The sequence below is a fragment of the Spodoptera frugiperda genome, chromosome 1, assembly GCF_023101765.2.
Source record: "Spodoptera frugiperda isolate SF20-4 chromosome 1, AGI-APGP_CSIRO_Sfru_2.0, whole genome shotgun sequence".
Taxonomy (NCBI): domain Eukaryota; kingdom Metazoa; phylum Arthropoda; class Insecta; order Lepidoptera; family Noctuidae; genus Spodoptera; species Spodoptera frugiperda.
The window spans coordinates 9,384,962-9,410,585 of record NC_064212.1 but is presented as its reverse complement, the minus strand read 5'-3'; the positions used below and the strand labels follow the sequence as shown (position 1 = coordinate 9,410,585).

The window sequence follows — 25,624 nt, the reverse complement described above, 5'->3', positions numbered from 1 at the left end:
AGATGACCCTCCGTCGCTTACATCTCATTATTTATGGTTCACAGTCTCCCTTTTGGAAGACAATTTTTCCGTCACCTTGGCAACTTTTATATTGTCTGTACTTAAAAGGCTAATAATACGATGAGTTATTAATAGTTTCTTGTTTGTTCGATACCAAGGTGGCGGTACGAGATAACACTAAAGTGAGGAGGTCAAAGTTTAATTAGTTTTCACGCGACTTCATTTTGTAAGCGCAGGTTTGACAGCGGCAGCGGCCGGTCGGTGGCGGGTCGAGGTCGGACTGGTTAGTCTCATTAATGCATGACTGCGGCACATCTGATATTTCGCATTACCACACAAAATATTTTCATAAAAAAGGTTTCTCATGAAAATAACATTACTAAAAGGATGCTGCCGAAATGTGCCGCTGTCTCGAAACAAAAATGTTTGTGCCGTTTCTTTATGCATAATGGGATGAACTGAACCACAATAACTTTATCCTGCTATCCGTACAAAAATGATGAAACCCCTTATTTAAAGCTATGCATTATACAAAAGAAAGTGGCTTTGTATTTAATAAAGAACTAACAAATAACGGAGAGTTACAAAGCTTTTTTTGGATAAAAAGTTACTCATCACGATCTCAATAGAAAAGGCTTATCTTGCATCAACAATTCAATATCACTCTTCATGTTTAAACCCATTGATGGTTTAATCTATGCCGGATTATATTTCGGGAACAACATAATGTTGGCTGAACATAATTATATTTTGTGTCGCGCCACATTATAATTGAGTGGAAAACATAAAGTGACATCACTGTGTGATGCTCATGTCTGCGCTTCCGTAACCGGAATGTAATGTCTAATTATGATCAATAAAGTGGAAAGTTTGCAATTATTATGGACATGAATATCTTAATATTGTGTAATTGATGTTGACTTACACATGTGGTGGTGTATTTAGACCGAGACAGAGAGACCGGAACTGGCGGGTGCAGCGAAGCGAGTCCCGCTCAAGGTCGAGCACACGCCTTCATAATTCAACTAAATTAACCACAAAGCGCATGCATCATAACTCATAATTTATATCAACTTACCACGATGCTGTGGGCGATTAAATATTCACCACTCAGCTCCGTATGAGATGAGCTAATATTATGAAACTTTATGTGCCCACAAACTTAGCTTTCAAAGTTACTTTACTTATACATTTTTCAGCATATCGTTAACCATTAGTGAATTATTGTAATGGTCTCTCTTATCACTGTTAAATCATTTCGTCATACATTTAATGTTAATACGTGTATTTTGTGATTCATATTGTGAGCAGAAATGATATCAGCCAACCACACAAAAATCAATAAATGCAATAAATTAGGTACACAATTCTCTCAATAAGGAGGATATGAGCGATGATAATAAACTAGTTGAGATGACACGTACAATGTGAAGATATTTGTAACATGAGAGTCAGATATTATGTTCTCGTGTAGTAAAAACCGAAACTGATTTATTGCCGTTCGGCTCGCAGCTCGAAGCGTGACGGATAACGGAGTGGAGTCGCTAGTCGGCTAGTCGGCTCCTCACTGCAACTATTTATTATGGATAATGGTCGCAGCCTGTCACGGCTCATCAGACAAATCTCACTAAGTGACCGCTCTGTTCCGTCATCAAATGCTACTTTATGACCGCTTCTAATTGAATCACAGCGGTTTACGAACCCCACACCACATTTTTTATATCCCACATTAACAAAGTCATTAGAAGAAATATTTGGATTAACCAAAGTTAGAATGTTTGTGTGTACCTACTCGCGACTCGCGTGACTGGTGATGATTGTAGCGAAATTGTCTGCAAAAAATAAGATAGTTTCAAATCACGGGTATTACGCGATGAACGTTGAAAATATTCTTTCTTTTTTGTTAGATGTTGGTTATGTTTTTAGAGAAAATGCTAGTTAGACATGCGATTTAAACATAGTTTCCGACTTCCTCAATTGTACCATTGGACAAAATCGTCATTACGACTTGTTAGTGAATGATTGAATACACAAGCATAGGTACGGTTGAACATAAACAAGTGAAAGTGCAGCTGAGGACATTGTGTGATTCTACATTGTGTACGTGTTGCGGCGCCCGACGCTCGCCGGGCGGCGACGTAAAAATCGCAGGGGAATCCAGATCACGTCAGAGCCAGCCGCCTAGCTAACAATGATAGAGTAGCTGACCTCGAACTTGGAATTACTTTAAATGCTCTACCTGTTTGTTTATTCTATCGATACGCATTCCTACTGTGTTTGGCAGAAGATCGTGTTGTTTTTCTACTTTTCGGTTCTGTAGCAATCTTTTTCCGATTAGTGTAAAATTTATACCAATTGCCACATCCAGCTAGTTTGCATTTAATGTCGTAAAACCTAGTAACCGATAGTTACAAATCAAACTGATAACGAAATAGAACAAGTGTTTGGTCACTGCGTGAGTCATCAAAGAAGCACTTATGAAATGATTCAAGTGGATGTTTGTTGGCGTACTCGATCATCACCTTTTATAGGAGCTCCATACTGTAATGTGGGTACCGGTTGTTCTGGTGCTCTCGAGTGCTCGTTTTGGTTTCCTTTATTTTTAGAAAATTGGCTTCTCATGGATAAATCATCGAATCCGGTCACGACGGCATTCAGAGCGCGGTGCGTATCAAGTATCGATCTGGTGAGCGGCTCAGCTGCGTCGCCCCACATTTCACGCTCGTTGCCAATCGCGACGAACACGCTCGCTTTGGTTACTCGCTTTGCTCTGGCCGCGCCATCGCGGTTCCGACTGCTGTATTTATGGATCAAAACAATGGTCACAAATAGATCACGGTGCAGCTATTTGTATTCCATTAAGGGCTTGGCTTTTTCATGTTCGTCTATTTATTTCAATGCAGTTTTGGTATTGCTGTATTTGTTTAGATTTAAGCAAAAAGTTTGTTGATCAAAATGGACATATTTTTCTTGCTTGCCGTTTTTAAAAATACCATTAGAATGAAATAGGTACAGTTACTGCTTCTTACAGCTGCAGTTGTTAGGACAGTTTCAGCAATTTTCAATGCTCAAGGAGATGCAGCATAGTGAATAGGTAGATATATACTTTTTTCACAATCTGAGTACGTACATCAGGTTGTGTAAGTTAGGCACTGTTTACAAAGATTAAACTATCGTTAGCCTGCTTGTCTCGTGCTGTTATCGAGTCTTGCATAACACCAGATGTTCGTGACTCACTCCCCCACTGCGAGTAGGTGTCACAGACTCTACCGTGATTCAATTAAGTACTTTGTCTACCTAGCATACACTCGGCCTCAACCTAGGTAACACTGTACCCAGTTTTCACCAAATAATTCTGCCTGAACTGACTTTAAGTACACCATTAGCAATATCCCCATGACACAATTTCCTAAAACAAAATGAATTACCTTATCATTGTCCTCATCAGCTGTTTCCCGTTTGTGCGGTTACTGGTATTTACCGTAATCACAGGTGTGGTAATAAAGCATTTAATCTCAGCGTAGCATTTCATACAAGTTGCTCATGGGCCTGCGATTAAGTCTATCACAGTAATGTCTGGACTCGGTTGTGCACACCGTGAGAAACATTTCAAGTAAATTAACTTTCCGCCATTACTGTCACGCGAGAAAGAATAACCAACGAACTGCACACATTAGGTTTTTCTTGCATGTGTTACGTGTTGCACATAACGATCGGGTCTGTGTAATCGATTAAATTAAAAAGTTTCACGTGCCTCTGCAATGATGATTGTTATTTGGGTCTTTGAACTAACGGGACCGCGAGTGAACGCATGCATTCTAGACTTGTCGTGCAGTAGATTATCGTGACTTATCATTATTACATATCTATTTTTATACAATAATTATACGGTGACTGATGAGCGTGATGAGTTGTGATGACATAATGTACCTGAGAAAGAGCTACATTTTAACCGTACAAATATCGATTTTGAATGCCCTTTGGGGAAAGGGAACTATCAAAGAAATAATTAATGAATGGAAACCACGAGGAAATAAGATATACGCCTCTATAGTAAAGGTGGCGCGAGGACTGTGGAGACAATTGGTCGCCGTGACGGCTTTGCCGAAGCGAATAATGACAGCATTGTTTGAACGCTTTTAATTAATATCGATTTGGCGACATGCGATATCTTCATCGAGCAAATTGGAATTGAAGGAATTGTAGTGAATACTAAGATTAAGTGATTATGTTCATAGTTCTCGATTACTGGCGGCTGTATAGCCAGTGATGTAACATCGATTAAATTTAATTTACCAATACCACAAATAAGTAGGTACCGTACGCAAGCAGAAGTTTTGTTGTGTGCTGTAAGTACTAACCTGCACCGACATATATTGAGAGTCAATACATTCGATTACATCGGAATTGTAAATACATTCTTAGATTTGTAAACTGTTTTTATATGGCGTGACAAGGTCTTAAAGTGGTCAACGATATCATGCTATCAACACCGACTATGTTACACGATCAGGCGTGACATTCTTTATGACGAAGTGTTACTCAAATATTTATTTATTCTTCAACGATTTCGCAATTTTATAGTTTCTTCGGAATTAATATACGCCATTTGTTTCGAAATTATTAAATAATCTTCACTTCACCCGCGAGTGTCGTGTCGAATGAACATTAGTTTAGTTTTTGCGGTTTCATAAGCATAATAATCTAGGAAGCCGCTATTATGAATATTATGGTGCAAAATGTTTTGGCTAAGAAAATAAATAGCCACAATTTAAGGAGATGACTAAGTTTTTCCACTAACAATTAGTTGTACCGTTTAATTTATTGTGCTAACAACTTTTGTGCTAAAAACATTTGTGGATAGGGATTCTGGGACAACTGCATATAACGTGGGTATTGCTTTCCTATGTTCAGCAGATTTTCTTTCGTAAAATTGTAAGGTATATAGGTACGCCGTACGTACCAATCTGCTGGAAGTGACTAATAAAATGGCGGTCTGACATTTTATTGAATATTGATAATAGCATCGTCAGCTAGACCGGGATTGGGATCGCTTATTGAAAGCTTTAGTGAGGGGCATTCACGTGGTGATTGACAAATTGCCCCTGATCCCGGGGTGATGGAGCACGTCACGCTGCCAACAATGATTAACCCGGACCCGACCCGCGAGCCTCATTTCCTATTACCGATTTTTCAAAATACGTACTTAGGTAGCTGAACCGACAGCAAAATAGGCATTTTGTAGCAGATACATATTGATGAGACAGCCTCTAAGTGAAAATTGCTACGAGATTGTATTTATATTTTTCAATATCTTGTGGCACTTACTTAAGTCTTATCGTAACTAAATCGACTGGAAACTAGTCATACCTCGGTATATGGATATGTAGGAAAATATTCCACACATTTTTGCTCTCCATAACTGTTGTAGTTATTCAACTTTGATATTTGATCAGGTCAGGTACGGTCATGGCGATTGAAGTTTATACGTAAGGTAATAGTTGAAGACCTTAGATTGCCACCTACTCGCAAAATAGAATACATAATACACACAAACCGTTAAGCGAATACCTAAACCGGGCGTGGGAAATAAAAAACACCCGTATTTGGTTTTTTACCCATTCAAGAGCCTAATGTAAAATCCGTGCCGTATAACTAACAGGCCAGAATATTTTAACGAACCTCAAAAAACGTTCATTAATACTTGTAGGACGCCAGACGCATTATGTTGTCATCGCCTGTTTAATTCGATGTGACGTAAAATACACCAAATACCTTATTTAACTGCTTCGGTGAAATAATTCATGAATTTCCTGCGTTTTTATAACAACAACATATGAAACTGATGTCATGCGCTGCATTAAAAGTTGCGCGAATGTGATAAGTAAATGTTTTTTGTGTAAATAATAATTTTAATGTCAGTGTGAGCTGCTTCTGTGTTCTCCAAACACTAACACGAGTAGGTACCTACCTCAAGCTGCCGTGATCTCATCGTATTGAGTTTTTACACACTAGCTAAGCAAGAAGTTAGACTACGGCATATATAATTAGGTATGGCTAATTTACACATAGGTATTAAGTATATTTGCTTTATTACATCAATTTATACTTATCTTGAGGACGTTTTTAGACTATATGGACGGCGGTAATGTTAAAGGATCACATTTAAGTGCACACTTAAGGGATAATCCCTTTTCGAATATCTCAGCAGCTTTAAAAGCCAATTTGTTTGGGAATCGGTAGCTGTTCAAGGGTGCTCATTTACATACTTGCTATGGATAATAGGGTAGTTCCCAATACTCGGGCCCATCGGGATATGGCCATATTTTGACTGCGATTATATCGAAATATTAATTTATGATGAAAGATATTGTCTTTATTATGCGCATTGGAATTAAGCTGTGATCCGAATTACTAATGGGTTTAACCTATTGTAAAATGGTTTCAATAGGTACTTGGGAAGTTCATCTTCGCTTCCAGTCAACTACCCAGATAGCTTAAGCCAGGAAGCTACAAGACGTGCCACCAACTGAGTCCAGAACACAAAGTTTCTCAGGATTCCTTTATTTTTGTTGTTTATTCGAGAAAAACTTTGGATTAGCTTTTGGTAAGGAATACTGGTAAATACTGACTGTTTTACTTTGTCTAGACCTTGGTCGCCGCGGCTGCTATTGTTGGCCACGAAATCTCAGATGAGCTTTGTGAGTTTGTGAGTCAGGCAAAATGTTTTTTTTTTTTTTTTTGTAAAAATATCTTTTGTAACTTAATGTCTGAATTAGAGACCTGTTTACCTATAGGTACCTAATAAGCTTGCCTTTTATTACAAGGGACTAGATAATTATCGTGAAGTGGGTGTAGTAATATATACCTACTTTTAGCTATTAGGATATTCAGATACAAAAAACAACGAAGTCTTACTGCCACACTCAGAGATATTTAATAGTTACTTAAACTATTCTTTAGTATTGATTTTGTTCCAAACACAATTGCTAAGGACTGTGTTAAGTAACCATCATGATTCTGAATACAGCAGTTAAAGAAAATCAGTATTTTTATAATAAAATCGTATTCGTTGCGCGAAAGAAACAGAAATCAGTTGTTATTACAGTCGTAAACATCACGTTCCCAGGTTGTACCGTTCACCTTAACAAATGTGATCTCAAGGCGACACTCGCTTTCAAGCCTGTTCAGTTTATAGCTGAGATAATCCTACCGTCACAAATCCGCTACATTTTACAATTGACTGTGTACAAACCTGTCATGACCTGACGTTCGAGATTGGTGTGTGTAATCATCACTATCTCGTGCAACAATCTAGTCATCAAAACTGATTGAAAAGTTTCCCATAGTCCGATATAATCGGTAATCATTCATTATTTCATTGTTATTGTTATTGGCTGATGCGGTTTATTACGTATTCGATAATGCACTGCAACATAGTATCACGCTATTTTCCTTTAAAGTTTGTAGAGTTATGTATTCATTCAATGTAATGGAACAAAAACATTAATTTGAACAATGCAATGACATTAATTGAGAATTAAAACCTTTCAACAGTCACACACACAATCATAAAAACGTTACAGTGAGGGGTATTAAAAAAAGCACAACACCCATTAACCGTTGACAGTGGCTGTCAACACTGTAATACTGTCGTAAGCCCCGTAATGAATATCAAGCGAAAAATATGAATAAAAAAGAACACACCGTCCACCCTTGAACAGTTCTATACAATGTGTGCAGTACCTACAATACCCGATGATAAACATTGCACATCGACGTTTGAAAAGAGACAATAAATAACTCAAACCACCGCGTATTATACTGCTCATTTTTACTACTAAAGCATAAAACTAGTCGAACACTCTCCTCGAATCATAAAAAGATTAAAAAAAGAAAAAGTGAGTAAAAATCATAGTTCATCGTAATACCACACAAAATTGTCTCTATCCAAAATTCGATGTGCAATATTTATCGGCGAGTAGTGTACGCTATTATCTTATTATGAACCTAGTCCTTAAGTATATAAGGCTTAATATGTATTAAATCTTGCGATTTCTAAACCGTGACAGTATCGTGACGACGGATTGATAGTTGATAGCCATGTTGAGGTATGTGCTAGTTAACTAGGATACGTTAACCGGCTAATAGTACGAACTAAGAGTACGTATACTTAACTTGTGCCAAGTAACATTTATTCGAGTTAAGCATGATCGCAGGATGTACTTAATTGATGTTTATTTACGTTGTAAAGTAATTTCACTTAATGGAAATCAGAAGAAGATTTATATTTGGTAGAATAACACCTCTTTAGTGTTGTATTAAGTAAGTACGCAGTACATAGATATATAAGTTTACATTTTAAGTAACAACAATATTTAAATTTTAACTAACAAAAGGTGATATTCTGTATGCGTTACTTCGGTTGTACCATGTAAATAAGTCTCAACTAGCTGTCTTATTTTGATTAGAATAAAATTGCATATCTTACACATAAGGGCAAGGGTTCACGGGCTGAATAATAAAGGGTCCCGTTGTGCATATCGAGCGGAGGTCACGTCCGCACCGCCGCTTGCGCAGCAGTTCGATGCCCGGCCCGCGTAATTGGCACACGGCTATAACTACACACTACGACCATATATTATGTAAATTTTATAATATACAGTTTCTTGTAAAAAGAAATAAGATCTAAAATGAAAGTTACGTAAAGTATAGATAGCAATTAAATGATTAATTACGCGTGCAACATGTCATGTCATGAATATTGATATGAAAGTCAATGCGACCGTTATCGTCAGGTTAATCTTCAATCAAATGAAAACGTTTCTGGGTAATTAATGAATAATGAATTAACGAATGTAGTAAATGACGGTATAAAATAAATAGGAGCCCGGAACGCCGAGTGGGATTTAAAAAGTTGTCCGTAAATGTTCACAGCTGAAGAGCAGAGCTCCCCCATTGTCTGTCCATAGATAGGAATGGAGATCCTTAGGGATAATTATCTTCATGATCCCTGTTCCACTCTCGGAATACTGATGACGATCACATTAGGCCGCTTTAATGTTACTTAACTACGCAGGATATAATTTTCAGAAGCTATTTAAGCGTTTTTAAGTGTGTTAAGTACACTTAAAATTGTGTATTAGTAATCTTACTTCAACACAAAATGTTTCCTCGTAAAGAAACTGTGAGACCAACGCTAGGACTGCAACTCTTCCTTGAAACTTTTTATTAATCTACAAGTCGGTACTTCATTCCTGGCTGAGAGGAGCTTCGAGACACAAAGAGAAAAAAATCACTCGAGTAATTATACCGTTGCAAGGAAGGGTCTTCGATTGTTTATTGCCTCCTCCGCCGGATGTTTCTACTATTCTATTTATATTCCATGTTTCTTTTATGATTCGACTTGTCAAACATGCCGAAGAATGAACGGTTATTATGATAAGTAAGCGAGCGAACCGGAATCGAGGAATCTACTTGTAATTCCAAAATTTTATGTGAATTTTCTTAATCCGAGCGCTTTTGTCCGCGTTCAGAGAGCACGATGACATCTATTTACTGAAGTAGTGCATGTTGGAAAGCGTTTACTTTCCACTTCGTCGAGATTTACAGCCTCAAGTTGAGCCGGCGCGGTGTCTGGTGTCATCGAAGGCTTTCTAGTGAAACCCTCACGGAGCAGAGCGTCGGCGGCCACTCGTGACCTCGCATTCATATCTGCCGAACTCGCGATGTAATGCGACACCACGAATTATGTCCTCGGATTTAATATTTGCAAAGGACCCTCGATCCTACGGTACTCTTAATGTTACTTAAATTCCAGTTCTACGTTTTACTGCCAATGTAGGATCTGTTTAAGCACGATCGAACCAATAAATATTCCTGAGTTCTTTTATCTGCATAGTTTATGGTTACTCGCGTAGTACGTTACTATAATATCCTCATTGTGGAACAATTGTATATTATGTAGATATTTTGTATCTACACCACTAAACAAAGAAAGCAAAAGTGACCCGTACATCGGCAAACAGACGTGTGTTGCACACTTGTACCAAGTTATTACTCCCGTCACGCTTGATGTGTGATTGATAGACACATTGAGTCTAAACCTTGGATGCACAAGTGAGCCAAGCTGTAGGTGAGTGGCCGACTTGCAATGTTAGCACGTCCCGGCTCTCACGACGCCGTCGGGCTGCGCTCGCGCAACTAGCGCACTTTCTCCCGCACGAATGCCCTATATCAGGTTCACTGCAACTTCAAAAAATACTCACACAATACATAAATTAATTACTGTCAATATCATTTCCTTCATGTTTTATTTCCCGTCACTTTAAACCGTACATTTACGGCAGTTCCAAATAAGGCGACAAAAATAAATTCAACTTCCAAAATATTCCCAGAGAAAGTCGAGTTGTTTTATCTTCCGTCCGTCGATTCTAAACATGGACAAGTGTAAACTATAATAACATAACTCCATGTTTGTTGTCCGACTCCGGCGCGGTTGACACAGCGACAGTTATAACTTTAAAGATAAATTCGGAAAGGTCAATGAACCCAGGTGTGAATTAAAAAGATATGAATTTTATCTAGTGTGTGAAGTCATTGTTATCGATATGGGTTGGAAGATCATATTTTATGAAATTTTATTAGCTGTTATAAAAGTGCTTTCAGAAAGGCCATCAAGTATAATCCTAACGATTGAAACTTTACAAGCTCTCATGAAACTTGGCAAGTACTTACCTGGGAAGTGCTTACTTCCCCTTGCAACATAACAACCATAATTTTGTTCTGCTGCATTACATTATCCTTATTCGTAATTAATGTTCTAATAAGTCAAGTTTTACGCCGTGCTCGCATGTGAACACTTGCGCTTTCGCCCGATGCTATTAATTAACGATGTTATTCAACATGTGGTGCATTATTTCACGCTCCGCATGGCCGGCAGTGTTCCGGTGCGCGGTGCAGCGCCGCCGTCATGTTCTGTAGGAGCCAGCCAGCCAGCCCTCACTTCACTTCCCAAGGCGAAATATCCACACGAATTTGACATTTTTAGATCTCGCCTGATGCTTGCAACACACCGCTTTGAAATGCCGCGCTTGTGACGCGTGTCGTAACTCTGTTTACACTGTAACTTCAGCTAACCCTTTTACAAAAACTGTTTTCTTAAAACGTGGTGAAATATAGTTCGTTCCACCACTTCAAAGCAAAAAGTTTAATTACTAAATCGGATTTTATAACGTAACACTATTATCTAAATCGATATTTATTTATAACTTTGTTGGGAGTTTACCTTGAAATTTACCTTGTCGTCTCATAAGTTAGCAGTAAATTGCTTTCCTAAAATCGAACTTGCTCCGTAATAGTATTTGAGAGGAACGTTTCGGCGACAGTGCTGCCTTTTACGGTGTGTGAGATCGAATCCAGTGTTTTTTTATTGCAGATCTCATGCTGTAACGATGTGAGCACAATAATCGTAAAAGCTGGTCCCCTTCTCGACAAGTGCGCAAACTGTCCGCACTGTGATAAAGGAAAATGCATTACTTCCCCTGTGAGGGCAAGCCGTGAGCGGGGGTTTTCCTTAAAACAGCCCTTCAAAATGGCGGCGCAGGTCATTAATGTTCGGCTCAGGAGGCCAAATTTTAAAAGTCCACTTCAAACTTAGTTATTACAGCTATGTGAGTGACTACAAGATAAAAGCGCGGGTTCTGACATTTTTTCTTCAAAGTGATAAAAACGGCGATCTTGTCTCCACTTTAAGTTTAACAAAAACGCCCATTGGTTAAGGATACAGAGGTATACAATGTCCGCACAATATAATCTCAGTGTAAATGTAGCTGCGATTTCTGTTTATTTGAAAAGTTCTTTCTAAGTATTGTTTGTAATAAAACTAAATGTGATGGAAATTATCTAAACAGCTTGTAAATTATTTATTTGCAATATCAAACTTCTGTAATGCATTTGCAAGATTTTTGTACATATTTCCATACGTAGTACAACTTAGTATGTACCACACACTGCTCACATGTGTTACACGTCTAGATTGTCTAGCGTTACTTTTTTTATTAAAATAAATACATCGTTCATTCGTTGTATGCAAAAACGATGCCTAATGTAACATACGTGCTATTTCGAGCGGTCATTGTCCTTTGACAATAGATTCTTTTATATCGTATTCAAAAAGTAATAAGTATAGTTAAACGATTCGATTCGGTTGCAATTACTTAAGCATTGAAATGTCTGTAGTATTTTTGTTCTTGAGTGGACATTGCTAAATTGGGTTTGCGTAGTAGGTAAACGGTTTATTGTCATTAAGTTTGGCGAATGGCCTTACGTGGTAGCAACTAACCACCGTACTCAGAGACATTTGATTATTCCTTATTAGTGAGGATTTTGTTCCGAAAACAATCGCTAAGGATTGGGTTAAGTATCAATTACATAACTGTGTACGACAGTAAAAATAATTATATTATCATTGATCCAAATATCACACATTGTTGATACAATTACGACATTAAGACTTGATTAGACGCCTCAAAAAGAAAAAGCTTTATTACATACCTTAAGATTTATATGAAATAAAAAGGTACGTAATACATCTTCAAAGTCTTTTCGGAGAAAATCAAAACAATAAATTGGGCACGATTTGTCCCGGCTGTTTCGCAAAGTTGCCGGCCATATAATATGGCTGGCTCTTTGGGCGTCATACATTTAGGGTTGGAGGTCGGGACTGCGGCAACAATGTCGCATCCACGGGTCCCGGTAGCGTCCCATTTTATCTACGTAAGTGTACCTACAATTCTCTTCATGTAACTTATTTCCACGTTCTATTTAACTTTTGCTTTATTCATAATGTTTAGCTCATTCATAACTTTATTGTCGACTGAGTTATGGTAATGTCACTTGTTTAATTATAATGTTAGTCAGTAATATCTTTGAAATGGGTTCTGCAAAGAAGTCACAATTATAGAAACTATTGTATTTTTAACATCTGAAGAGACACGTCGAAGAATAGGCTCTTAAATAAAATGTTTTAGGCCGAATAATATCTTGTTATGAACGGTAATGTTCTAATATCAGTTTCTTTTATTTATGAAATAGCTACTTAAAAGTGATGTGGCAAATATGCTTAAAATTGTCTCATATTACTTCATCTGTTCAAGAGCGACCTTCTCTCTCATATTTACTACGCTTGTCAACCGCGTTATACCGCTTAAGCCGAGGAAGGTGCGAAAACATCACGTTACTTACCGTTCCTTCATAAAATGCTCGCCGTCTCGTCTCGCATTGTATTATGCTAAAGCCACACAAAAGAGATGTTAGCGATGCGATGTCTCAAACAAACTCGTTATTTATTAGTGTCCTTACCGCCCTTGTTTTTCTTATTCAAGAGTTACAGTTCAATAACACGATTGCAAATAATTTACATGATATATTGTGGTAACTAATCAACTGCCTTTGTACTCTAACATGCGCCATTGACAGGTGATTCATGTTAAAAAGCGAAACTAATATGATGAACACCGTGAAATAAAAAATAAACCAGTTTAACTTTTCCGGATCATTGAAACGTGCTTGCAATACAAGAAATCTATTGAGGAATAAATTATTACACAGCAGTCTGGAGACGGTAAATATTGTCCAATTCAACGTATCGCAAATAATTGCATTTTATTACAAGACGCTACGCTACGCTGCTACGCCGCCTGACAGCTACTGTCAAATGGCGTAGCAACGACTTCGACGAGCGCAAAGAAGACGTTTTTTTATCGAGCAAGTAGATATCTTCGCTACGTACGTTGGAAAGCGTAGTAGGTATGAACTCTTAATAATATGGTACTAGTTTAGCCCACGGCGTTGCTCGCTTTACACATAAAAAAATAAACTCAACCGGCTCGCGTCTCTCTACGTCTCGGTTGGTTACAATTAGTTCTCTGTATTCGTCGGCTCCTGCAGTAAAATAGTTATTGCTACATTCCGATAATATCCGTTGCAAGAAATTATACACCTCACTGGAGCTATCTACTTGGATATGCGAGAGAAAATAAAAATATGGTAAGTGGATAAATCAAATCTCATTGTAAGTGTTCTAACTGTTGGGTAGACGTTTTATTTCGTAATTACATACAGTTAGTTGCCAGACGTACCTGTGGTTAGGTGAAAATTGGTCGAGACGAGGGCTTCTCACCCCGGGGCGAGGTTGCTGTTGTCGGGGAGGCTTTCTCCGAGGGCGGGAGGGGGGCGGGGAGGCAGACGTGACAAGTTTTTATGATGAGGACAATCAGGACCTGTAGATACCACGTCCCCGCCACGTGACGAGCTGGTTAGAGCCTCGATGAATACATGGCTTCTGTTTACAATCCAATGATAGACTACATCGCTTTGAAAGCATTCATTTTACCTCGTTATTTGTAGAGGAAAAATTGGTTCGTCGTTTACAAATAAATTGTAGGGACCGTCAATTTCGTTAATGTTTTACCCAAAACAAAATACAATTAAATTAAAGAAATTCAATTAGTGGTTTTTCAAGTCATTGTCGAACTATTTAAAACAAAATCACATTTAGAAAATGATCGATAATGCTTAAATGAATAATAGCGTGCTACATTCTTCCCTGCGAAAGTAATTAACGGTACCTACCTATACCTACTTACAAAGTGAGGTCATTGACCGGCCCTTACCTCGCCACGTGCCAGTTCATTTAATTTTTGTTAACATACGTTATCAACGTCATAAAACCACCCTTCCACTAAACATATGCGCTACGAAAAAATGTTATATCCTTCATTTGCTTATTGAAAAGGAACGCACATCGCAGGAACTCCCTTATATTGCTCCCAGCCATTTAGTGAGTGAATAATTCACACTTTATTTGCTAAGATTTACTTTACCCATTTGCGTGGGAGAAGCTTTATTCGAAATTATGCTGACATCATTTTCTAAAGGTTAACATAGGTTTTTAAAGGTACCCAGTTGTGGGTTGCTAAATACATTAAGGTAAAATCTACCACTACCTACGTAAGTCGGTAAACTTAAAGTATTTTCCATTCCAATGAATAATTTTACTGTCTGTCCATTATTGTTGTATCATCGTAAGTACAGCTGTAAGATAGCGGCCCTGTTCTGAGTCATAAACGTATTCATAATGAGACCATGCGCCCGCGCAGGGTACATGAAAGTGAACCAACACAGATTGTACTGGCCATGTGCACTACTCCTGCGGCATCATTGCAGCTGTCCGATAATCGCTGGCTACATGCCAGTTCATCTAATTACCGATTTATACTTTTAATGGTTTATTTTGGGGCCAACAGGCCATATTTTACATCATTTGTATCATGGTAGTAGGTACAGGACAGTCTATATCTCGAGAGCAACACTTGAAGAGATCCTATTTTTTATAATCTGATAATATTTTTCAAACCTCGTTGTATCAAATAATCTTGAAAGTAAAAAGAGTGTCATACTACCTTATGGTGGTTTAGAATAGCCGAGTCGAGTTAAAATATTGACTTCTATACTTTTATTCATAAAGTCACATTGTTTACAATAAAAAGTCACCAAAAAGATGTATTTAACAATAAGTAATTATCAGCACCAACGAAAGGTGGTCATAAAACGATCTCCAAAGAAATGCCGACGTAAATTAAAAGGTAACCAGCATCGCTCTGTACTAACAAGAGCAGCGCTACAATAAAACTTGGCTTTTCAGTTCCGCGTTTTTACAGGAACATTTTCCGTTTATCCTTGACACAGTTCTATTTAATAAACGGTACAAACCTACATATTTTTATTTATGTTGGTTGCTTGGTTTCCTTCGGTAAGAAGAATTGTTTATGCACCGATTTGTTTTGGTTGTCGAGACTACCAGATGTATATCGCGTTCAAATCACTCGACAAGTTATCATCGTCGCGTAGCTACGTACGATCTTTAATTTTGTTTTCGTTATATCTTCTACCTGCACAAGGATTATGCAAAAATAGAAATAACCATGAGTAATTTGATTATCGGACGGTAGCACACACTCCTCTGCGGCTCGGGGAATATTTTCATCGAATTAGGTCATCTCATGTAATGTGAGATCGTAACAGGATCCTGCGCGTCATGCTCTATCGGTGGAGGTCGATCGTACATTTTTATTTGGCTACTCGGTGACTGATGACAGATATTGATGGGGTCCGATGTAACACGCAGGCTCCCTAGTAATACCGTCCGGTGATCGCACGGCCGTATGCCAGCAGCCGCAGTAGCAAATGGGCTGGGAGTTTTATTTATATGACAGCTCCATAAAGAGAGGATCACGCTAATACGATTGAAATTAATGGGCGTGTTCGACAACTAACTTTTCCGTCAAGTTAATCAAACAAAATAAATCTTGCGTGTTTTCCTGTTCCGCCCTGCGTTCGTATTCGTAGCAAGCTTTTCGTTTATTTAATCAATCAACTGAACTTTTTCGAATTCCTTTAAATTAATTTAATGATTGAAACCCTAGTAATTTTGTATGAAGCAACGAAAAGTTTGTGTTATTATATTATGGCTATGGCTACAGCTACGGTTACTATATCAAGTTATTAAAAATGGAAAGACATTTTGAAGTCAGCGAAAATGTAACAGCACAAAATTAAGGGCACAAGTTGAAAGGGTAATAATGGAACAATTAAAGCTACCCGAAGCTCTTGAACACGGACGCAAGTGACGTAGCACAATGGATCTGCTCGCGACACTGTCGAGAGGCTAAAGAATTGCACACAGTTTATTATTCTGAACACTTCACTACGTGGAAAGTGAAGACGGCAAAGAGTATTGAGGGCTAGAAGAGTGCGTGCCGTGATCCCTCGGCGACCTCGTGGCCTCGGCGGATGTTGTGGCTTTACTCGCCTCTGGGACTTCCACCTACTACCATTTCCTACTGCGCAATACACAACAATAGACTACATACATATTATAAATCACATTATATACAGGGTGACTTTGAATTCGACGTATTCCTCTCGGGAGGTGATAATACAACTAATTTCCTACAAAATTAGCCCTGAGGTCCTTGGGCGGAAAGTGGCTAGTTTCTGAGATATTCAACATTTTTGGTTTTGGTAAACAGATCCCGAATTGATTACAAAACCATCAATAAATAAAAAAATACTGGTTGGATTTTAGTAGTTTTAGTTTTAATCAGTTGCCAATACATCAGTTATCATTTATAAATACTAATAATGGCAGAAATATCATTTGTTTTAAAATAGCAAGTAATTTCTTATCAAATTTTGTTTTGTGTCACTAATTTGGTCGATAGAAAACTGGATTTATTTCAAAAAAAATATATGACACTAAGCGTACAAACTATTAGAAAAACTTCCTTGGTTTATTAGCTAACCAGAAACAAAAATTATTTACAAAATTCTCAAAAACAAATGAATGAATTGATGATAAGTAGAGTGTAAAGAGAAAAGGGCAATTTCAACAACAGCTTTATTTGCAAAATTTTGTTCAAAATGACCTCCCCTATGCCGAATACATACCCGAACACGCTTCCTTATCTCTATGACGGTCACTCTTGGACTGAATATGCGTCTTATTTCGTCATTATCTTCAAATATGTTTTGGAGAAGAATTTCGATACACGGCCAATTCCGTCTGTATAAACAAGGGACTTCATGTAAAAATCAACCGGCGTTAGGTTCTAGTCATTGTGCATGCCATGTAGTTGGACCGCTCTACTAATCCAATGCCTGAGAATCAATGTATCCGACCATTGCCGCACAGTAGTTCGATAATGCACTTGACAATCGTCGTGTGGAATAAATTTGTCAATCAAATTAATAAATTAATTCAATAAGTAGAATAAGTTAATGCATCTTGTTTCTAAATTCAAATTTAAAACAATGGCCCTAGTTCATTCCTTAAAAATTCTTCATAGTTATCAGCATTTAAATTGTTGGATGAAAATTAGGGTCCAATCAAACATTTGAATTAAAACCCTATGCGCGAATCCTATGGGTTTGGTTTTTTAGGATTTCGTTGACTTTTTTGGGGCTAATAATGGATATTGTGATAGTTTATCCAGCGCACTATCGAACTACTGTGGTCTAATGGTTGGATACCTTAGTTCCTAGACGTTATATTGACGGGGGTCCAACTACATGGCAAGCGCGGTGTCCAGAATTTAACGCCGGTTGATTTTTGCATGAAGTCACTTGTTTAAGCAGAAGGAATTAGCCGTGCATCGAAATTGTTCCCCAAAACCTATTTGAAGATAATGACGAAATAAGACGCATATTCAGTCCAAGAGTGACCGTCATAGAGATAAGGAAGCGTGTTCGGGCATGTATTCGTCGTAGGGAAGGTTACTTTGAACAATTTTTTGCAAATAAAGATGTTTTTGAAATTGCCCTTTTCTCTTTACACTCTACTTATCATCAATTAATTCATTTATTTTTGAGAATGTTGTAAATAATTTTATGTTTCTGGGTAGCTACTAAACCAAGGAAGTTTTTCTAATAGTTTGTACGCTTAGTGTCATATATTTTTTTAAATAAATCCAGTTTTCTATCGACCAAATTAGTGACACAAAACAAAATTTGATAGGAAATTACTTGCTATTTTAAAACGAATGATATTTGTGCCATTATTAGTATTTATAAATGATAACTGATGTATTAGCAACTGATTAAAACTAAAACTACTAAAATCCAACCAGTATTTTTTGATTTATTGATGTTTTTGTAATCAATTCGGGATTTTTTTACCAAAACCAAAAATGTTGAATATCTCAGAAACTAGCCACTTTCCGCCCAAGGACCTCAGGGCTAATTTTGTAGGAAATTAGTTATATTATCACCTCCCGAGAGGAATACGTCGAATTCAAAGTCACCCTGTATGTACATATGTCACGTATCATTTGAAACGCAATTGTTTCTATAAATGAATTATTTAAAGCATATTCATTACCTTACTTAAGCACACAATAATTACAAAACATACAAATTCTGGACAATAACAATAGAATAAGAGAAGCTATACAATGTATATGTAAAATATAAGATTGAATACATCGGTATAAGACCCTTACTTAAATGATTTATGAAGAATGGTGGAGGGCGATGTAATATCCTGTACTGTCACTCTTCATTGTACCTTCTCTACGCCAATTTAAACTTAGAGTCAAGTCACAAAATGTAATTTATCTATTGTTTTGTTCCAGATTTACTTCGAACCACCTCTAAACATTGAACTAAAGGTAAGTAAACAACCGTCGTAATTGTTTATGAAGAACGTTAACAATACTGCCAGTACGTACATAGATTGCAGAATCGCTCGCACGGCTCTAGAGCGCTCTCTCCCAACACAGTAACTAAAGCGGCCGCTTTTGATAGTTTTTTCTCAAGTTTGGACCATTTATAAAACAACTCACTGGCAATTTAGCCTCGTTTCGCTTTTCCCGCTCACCATGCAAAACTAGGTTATAGTGAGATAATAGCTGGCCATCTCGTTTGTTTTGCTCCATTGTTAGCATTCTCAACCGCGCCCGATGCCCGTTACGGGCTATATTTTATTGAAAAACTCCTCGAAGTTAATAGGTGAACAATGTTCGGCTTTTTGCTGTGAGTTGCGCAGCGCTAGCACTGTTTTGTTATTGCCTCTCTGTGTCCGCACTTCACTGTATGTCCGTAAACAAAAATTCAATGAAAATATCCGGGTATGGATAACTATCCGGGTATTGATAGCTAATACAAACATCCGTTCCGTAACAACGAACACGCGCGTGAATGAAAAGCAGGAGTGAAATCTCTACACTGTTTTATCCTCAAATGTAAACATATACAGTGTACATTGATAGGTTGCATATACATACGTATACGTAGATGATGGATATGCCATTTGCTGAATGAATTATTCATAATTGCATTTTAATATCAATAAAGGCAGCCTCATCATGACGTGTCGGTTATTTAGTGACAAGAGAAATTAATTGAAAAGGCAAGAAAGTGTTTTGGCGCACTAATTAACGAGACGACAATGGTAAATTCCTGCGCTAGAATAAAGCATCTTTTAGCAGAAATTTGAGTAACGCGACCGCCGCAGCTAAATGAAAGTTTGTTTGTAGTCCGGGTATGTTTGTCGCGAGACGAGGGCCGTTCTGCTGACTCCGCTGATTTAGGGGGAAACTTTTCTTGTTTTGCATTTTACTAGAGCGCGGGGAAAGTCGCCCCCGAGATTTGAATATTTTAGAAGTGGCGTAACTTCGCTAAGGTGTGTCCCTTTATGCGACTTCCAAGCGATTGCCTCGCATGCTTTCAAGGGAGGTAATTGAAACACGCTCTTAAGAGTAAGTGCAAATAATAATTTAAAAAGAAAACGTCTGTTATATAGAACGGCAGATAAAAAAGTCGTTTGCAATGTGATAGGTCAATTCTATTTCCTATAGTGACAGTCATTTATTTCCTTTGTGCTCGCGTCGCTGTCGGTGCAGTATCAATGTGGAATGAGTGTGGGTTTTGTCTCGCTCTCTGAAACAGGTTAAGTAAATAGTCAGATGGCTATTCATAATGGACAAATGGAATTTCCACGTTCAGCTGAATAGAGTGGGCGCTTTATCTGATTCAGTTTTTAATTAAGGTCGTATAACTTTTTTATTAGTAGAGCAAACTCCTGCTGTTTGATTTGTTTCGATACTTTTGTTCGATGCAGTAGGCTGTGGAACAAAAAGTTGTCAGTGTAACGAACAGTTATTACCTACATTGATTGTTGGTATTTAAGAAAAAAACATTGATAAATAAACTGCTGATTGACTATATTAGATATTCCTATTTATCAATATGTAATGTTTTGAACAAGTAATACAAGTCAGGGATGTTTTCGAAATACCTTTTTAAATGAAATTAATTTCCTACGAAATAATGAAGTTGGTGAAGCCCTAAAAGAATTAAAGTTGAATAGACGTTTTGTGAATACGAAAGAAATCGGGCCGGGAATCAACGATGTAATCAGATTACGACCTTTTTAATATACTGACATATTTGGGTCATTGGAATCCTTTGAAGTTGTTGACTATGAATCAATACGCAGCCCTATAAATAGAAACAGAAGTAATAGCCAAATACCGATGAAAAAAAAACATTAAAAAAACAATTCAATTGTATTGCATTTTTAACATGGAAATCTTCAAATCTTTAATATTATTACAAATTAAGGACAATGTGTGTTGATTCAATTTAATTACTTTATAATTGTTACTTTTGGTTTTTGATTTTAATTTAATTTCCTGTTTAGTTTATTCTGAGTTAAGGAAATTTGTACTATTTTATATGCTTTTAGCCTTTATTTTAGTTTTTCTTGTTTATTTTTTTTTACTTTATATAGTTTATCTAAGTGAATTACTATTGTTGCTTTACTTTAATTAATTAATAAGTGGTTTATTTTTCTTTTGATCTCATTGGATTAGATTTAAACATTTTTATAATTTTATTTAATAGCTCTAGTTAAATTAGCAGGATGTGATTCCCTGTAATTGAAGGATCACAAGACCATGTAAATTATTGTAAACTGTATTTTAGCATGTAAGTGTATTCTTTGTTGGGAGTCCAATAAAATAAAATAAAATAAAAAAAATGATGTTCATTTGGACAATATTCGTGTTTATTTTTCATCAATATGAACAGTGTAGAAGTATAACATTTCAATGTTTGTCTACGTTGTATCAGTTTCTGGCTCGCTGCATACCGGCGGTATATTTTTTGTTCGCGTTTGTGTAAACTGCGACACAGCACCGAGCTTTTTCTACGTGCTTTTCTTTGTGGCCCATATAGTGTGGTGAACTGGTGATTGCTGATATTGCCTATCACGACAATGTAGTCTTTGTGTCTGGAACAACAATCTGAAACGTTATGTGGTTACTTTTTAATTTCCTTACATGTCTTTGTAAGCCTTTCGAGTGGATGGTATACAACAGTAAATATGTAGATCAGTATAAAACAATACACGTAATTATGCCCTTAATCGTATAGTTACTTTTAAGTCCAATTTTCAATAACGATGACCTTATTCTGTAGTTAATTGGAAAAGATGCGGTCAAAGGTGTCCACGTAATATAAGTGAGGTGAGCCTGGGTAAACGTTGTTAAGTTGTTGATGAATCTGTATCGAATTATAATGGGAGGTGGTGGCAGGTCGTCGGCCCCGGCCGCCTGCGCAGGCCGAGCCCTGCTGCCGCCGCGCCGGCCAATAATCCGGTTACGGCGACCGCACGCGCCGCCGGCACTGTCCTGATCGAAATGTAATTGGGTGTGCTCACCTGTCGCACCGCACACCTATTAAAATAGATCATTTCTAAAATTAATTCCGATTATTTTAAGTCAACCGAGTTTTACAAGTTTTCTTGTTGCTGCCAATTCTGTTGTGTGTTTTAAGTGAAAATATCTATGAACATGTCAAACGTTATTATATTTTAACGAAGTTATTGGTGTTAATTAATTTCCATATTTGAATACACAAAATGTATGTCTATTGATATTTAGTAAGAATGTAATGGAATTCACAGATACGCCCCGAGCTTCGATATGTGACTGCGAAAAAATCTTTTGTTTAAAATATATAATATTTTCATTTTCATTTCCAAGCACACTTCTCATTTATTACATTTATCATTGATATATGTGTAACTTATAATAGGTAGGTAGGTAGGTATATGTTTCTGATGTAAAACTTAATTAGGTCATACCTTTATAGAATGATCACATTTAACGAACGTAGTTATGTATGTGCATGGGATAAATAAGTATGAAATGGAAATGATATAATTAAAAGTTCCTATGAAAATCAGATTGTATTAATTCCGCATGTAAATGGTTGTTCTGATACTGTGGGGGATGTAAACAAAAATAATATAAAAGCGAATAAAAGGTGTAATTAAACGGGTGGCTCGTTTACTTTTACAATGGACAGACGATTTGTGTGTACGACTGAACGTTTACCTCGGATTATATTTTAATACAGGTACAATATACACCGTATAGGTACGTGTTACGCAATCCTTCGAAATTAGCCCGTGCTCCCGTTTCCTCGAACATAAAATTATGGCTATTATGCTGTGTAATAAATGCAATATTGTACAATATGACACGAATATAAATAAGACGCATTTTGTTCTGCATCGGTGGCATAACAATTGATTTCTATAGATAACGATTAATTAACAAGAACATCTTGTATTAATTGATCTTTTATAATTGACCTTATTCTCGACAAAATAGTAACTGTGGACTATTAATATCTGATGCTTCAGTCAACCTAACACCAGCACCGCTCAACAATTCAATCAAAAAGCGTCCAACGTCAAAGTATTGGATTTCCATTTACCTAGAAATTGCCATTAGTATGCGATGACATAGGTGCAGTGTGGCCGTCAGTTGCAAGCTCAGACCGATCAAAACTCGCTCACTGTTCCGCCAACCGTGGTAACGGAGCGTAACAAACTCAAATTGAAATGTCAGCCTTTCAAATATTCACACAACGTAGCTACATACCTCTCCGACTGTTACTTGTAAGCTTATTAGGGCCCTACTACGTGTTTTGTTCTCACAGACGTACAAACTTCTAGAACTGAGAACGTGAGAAGTGAGAACTTCAAACTTAACTGATGATATACTGATTGCTTTTTGTATTTGGAACGATTATTTTAATCTAATAGTTATATAGTGTTATATTGTCGAGATCTCCTCGAAACGATCTCACATATAAAATCGAACAGAATTCGCTTTATTTTGATTGTTCTCTTTAAATGTGAACGTTTCTATTTGCGAATATTCTTAGATTTCTCTCAGATATACTCAACATACTGCAAATGACAAGACATAATAATTTACATAATCGAGCTTTAGAGAAACTCTCGTTTTGTTTAGCGATTAAAATGCATGATGTGCAGTTATCTAGAAGTGTTATAATATCATGCAAGCGAGCTGCTCTGAGCATACGAGTACATATGCATGCTTTCAGACTAAGTCTTCAGTGATCTGAATTCTAAATGCATCTTCGTCACTTATACACGTATCGTTTAAAAGTCAAGTTTGTAATACTGCATGAAATATGTATTTGTAGAAGGAATGATTAACTTAAATCCTTGTGTACCTGTACAGTTTATGACCAAACTCCGTATTTATTTCTAGAGCAATATACTGACTAAACTAAATCGACATTTGAAAGTGTTGGTCGGTCGTGCACTAGGTGCAACACCCACACAAAGCTTGTCAGTCTAAAGGTCACGACATAACAATACCACTCGCCTATGGCACTGGACTTTCACTGATTGCAATATGCCAACATCACTATTATTATATTTCAATGAGTCGTTGATAGAAATCACAAGATATTAAAGATATTAGAGTACTTAATACATATCTATATAATAGCTACTACGTCAGAGAGTAAGTATAGATCGTATAGATCATATAACTCAGTTTCAAGCATAATTCTCAAAAGAAATAAGGATTCATTTGAAATTCAAAGCAGCCTACAATCGCTTTCTTATTTGTTGTAATAAACTCGTTATGTATATCGGCCGCAAATTAAACGTATTGCCTAATTTACTACACGAATGTGTATTAGGCAAGGCTCATTCATTTGTGATTCAAAGCTACCTAGTCCCATCATAAGTTTATTTTACCTAATTTAAAGTCTTTCAAAAGTTTTGTATGAATAATTCAATAATGTTATTACAAAATATCACCGGAATTAATGAGTTAATTAATAAATAATAAGAGTTAATTATTTGCTGTCAAACTAACGTCGGTTAATGATGGGTTGTGATCAGCTGTTCAACTGACATCATGGCGTTTAAAGCCAAGCTTCTATAGAGGAATATAAAGGTGCAGTATTGAGCAGCGTAAACGGAAGTTGTGAGGGATGTCATTGGTTTCCGGGACATCTGGAACGTCTCTTGTAGCTCGGCCTTGTCCGACTTCTGAGGGAAATGCTACACAGGTCGTGGAGAGCGTGGACGCCCGCGCGTGTGGCCTTCACTTTATTGACCTTACTCCTTACTAGTTACGTAATCGTACGACGAATAAAACAATACATCTTATCAAGAGAAATGTCTCTATTTACCAATTTTTTTATTTTCCCTTTCTGATGATCTTTAAAACTTTCCTTGTTCCCCAGCTCCTCTAGGGTCCCGACGGTTCAATGTACTTTTGACAAGTCTTCTACAGTAGAGCTAAAGTTCATTACGTTTTGTGCACGCTATATCAACATTTATTTATTTTTAAACGTGACCTTCTTGGTAAAATTGGTGCTTAGTGAAAGGTTAGACTATTTTATTTATATCTTACTGTACCTATGGACATAAAAGAATAATTAGGTACTTCTTAGGATTCCGTAGCCAAATGGCAAAAACTAAACCCTTTATAGATTCGTCATGTCTGTCTGTCCGTCCGCATGTCACAGCTATTTATTTTCGAATCTGTTGGGCCTATGTATGTAGTTGAAACTTTGTAGGTTGGTGTAGTTTTGTAACGGTTATTCGAATTTTGAATTATATTTTGTTACAACGCATTACAATAACTTTTATATAATGTCATCTACTCGCTGTTGCGGCTTTTTCTTTATCTAAAATGTGCCATAAAGGTCCCGATGAGATTAC

General features: G+C 37.1%; 1 protein-coding gene across 3 annotated transcripts in view; it reads left to right on the top strand.

Annotated features, from left to right (window-relative positions):
- Positions 1-25,624, top strand: part of LOC118273208 (uncharacterized) — a 163,524-nt gene that overhangs the window by 17,039 nt on the left and 120,861 nt on the right. For all 3 annotated transcript variants that reach the window (XM_035590050.2, XM_050694157.1, XM_050694152.1), the window contains exon 2: positions 19,194-19,229. The gene's annotated coding sequence lies outside the window, so the exon portion shown is untranslated. The remainder of the gene's footprint in view (positions 1-19,193; positions 19,230-25,624) is intronic.